Source organism: Babylonia areolata, chromosome 18 (assembly GCF_041734735.1).
Source record: "Babylonia areolata isolate BAREFJ2019XMU chromosome 18, ASM4173473v1, whole genome shotgun sequence".
Lineage (NCBI taxonomy): Eukaryota > Metazoa > Mollusca > Gastropoda > Neogastropoda > Buccinidae > Babylonia > Babylonia areolata.
In genome coordinates, this window is record NC_134893.1 from 36,107,656 (window position 1) to 36,110,082 (window position 2,427).

The following is a 2,427-nucleotide window of genomic DNA, read 5'->3' on the forward strand; positions in this document are numbered from 1 at the left end:
GATTACACATTGTTTCTTGTTTTTTGGTGTGGAATTTTGCTGAGTGGTTTCTCTCTCTCTCTCTCTCTCTCTCTCTCTCTCTCTCTCTCTCTCTCTCTCTCTCTCTCTCACACACACACACAATCTCCATCCTTGTCTCGCCCCAAGGGTAGTGGGCACGTTCAGTAAAAGCCAGCAACCACTTACTGCACACATACGTCACTTTGCACCAAGAACTTTTGTATTTGACATCAATGGGTTTTTTTTTCTGAAATTACTTCAGTAGATGATGAGGCAAAAACACTTCCTTGTTGCAGTGAGTATAGATAGTTGTTCAGGTCTGGATCTAAAAAGTTAATTTGAGGTACCTAAGACTCATCTGTATACTGTGCATGAAATATGTTTTGTGTGTGTATGTATGCATGCATGTATGTATGTGTGTGTATATATATATATATATATATATATATATATATATATGGATCTAAAAAGTTAATTTGAGGTACCAAAGACTCATCTGTATACTGTGCATGAAATATGTTTTGTGTGTGTATGTATGTATGTATATGTATATATATATATATATATATATAATATGTGCCTTCTACCTCTGCCTCTCATTTGCGCATTGGTACATTTCAATCTCTACCATTGTCTTCGTTCTCACATGGCTGTATTTCTGTATTGCATGACGTCACTCCTTGGCTTTCCATGCCGTCTGTAACTCTGTGTGTGTATGTGTGTGTGTGTGTGTGTGTGGTCATGAATTGAAGTAATGGAAGGTGATGTCAAAACTAGTCAAAATAAGTACTAAAAATTATTGTCAAAAATTTCTTTCAAAAACCAGTATTCTCAGTCAGGAAAAGACCTCGATGCCATAAGAATGGCAAAAACCAAGTTTGGAAAGGGGCTTCGCCGGCGACACTATCCCCCCCCCCCCCCCCAACCCCACCTGCACCCCCCTTCCCCCCTAACACCCCCACCCCCGCCCTCTCTCCCGCACTGCTGCACAGCATCTCCTGCAGAGGTGGCTCCTCGACCGTGGCCGTGTTTTCAGTTGGATTTTAATTTTAAATTTTTGTTAATCTTTTAAATTAAAAAAAAAAATAAAAATATATATATATATTCCGTTCCCCAGTCTGATACAAAAGGGTACTATCACTGCATCAATGTAATTACAAAATTACAAGACGCTGCAATCTGTATAGCTATACCATCGATGTAGGCTAGACAACGCAGCAAGCATAGCATCAACGTATAAAAGAAGCTGCAATCTTTCTGGCAACAGCATTGATGCAGGCTATATGACGCAGCAATAACAGCTTCAGTATAAAAGAAGCTGCAATCTTTTTGGCAGTAGCATGGATGCAGGCTATATGACGCAGCAATAATAGCTTCAACATAAAAGAAGCTGCAATCTTTCTGGCAACAGCATGGATGCAGGCTATAAGACGCAGCAATCAGCATTCATGCATAAGACGCTGCTGATAAGGCTGTAGCATCGATGTATATGATGCAGCTACCACAATATCAATATAGATGTGCAACGGTCATAGTATCAACTTAGACGCTGTAATGATTCCATTGCGTCAATGTATATGACAATGCATAAATGTCAAAGTGAGAAAGACCTTGGCATAACTTTCGATAATAAATTATCATTTGACAAAACATATACAGAATATAATATATATTATAAAGCCAGCCTAATGATAGGAATAATTAAGAAAACTTACCTATTTAGATACAGATATATTTCTTAAACTATATAAAGCAATGGTTAGATCACAAGTAGAATATGGTAATATTGTGTGGCACCCATACCTCAAGAGACAATCTAAAGCTATAGAAAGGGTACAAAGAAGAGCAACTAAGTTATTAAAAGGATGCAAATCTATGAGCTATCAACAGACTTATATACTTTAATCTGCATTCATTTAAGGGCAGAAGGCTAAGAGGAGATTTAATAGAAACTTACAAAATGTTAAATTGCTACAACGAAGTCAATGTGAATAATATTTTTAGAATGTCAGATTATGAGAGTACAAGAAATTTAATGATGAAAATTTGTAAAGAGCACTGTAACACTAGCCTAAGGAAAAAAATCATTAGCTAATTGAATTGCACAAATACGGAAAGCACTACCTATTGAAACTAAACGCACAAAATACTAATGTGTTCAAAAATCTCCTTGACATGAACATCAATTAAAAAAAAAAATTATTGACTTTGACGAGTGAATTACAGTACATGTAAAAGAAAAAAAAAAAGTGTATTCCACGAATAAAAGGAGACAGGTATTGAAGGGGACATTAAAAAAAAGGCCGTGAGGCCTAGACAGTCAAATGCCAGTCCCTACACTACTACTACTACTAATGCAGTCTGAGCATTGACATGTAAGACTGCAATCCAACAGCATTGATGCAGACAGTCATGGACACTGCAACC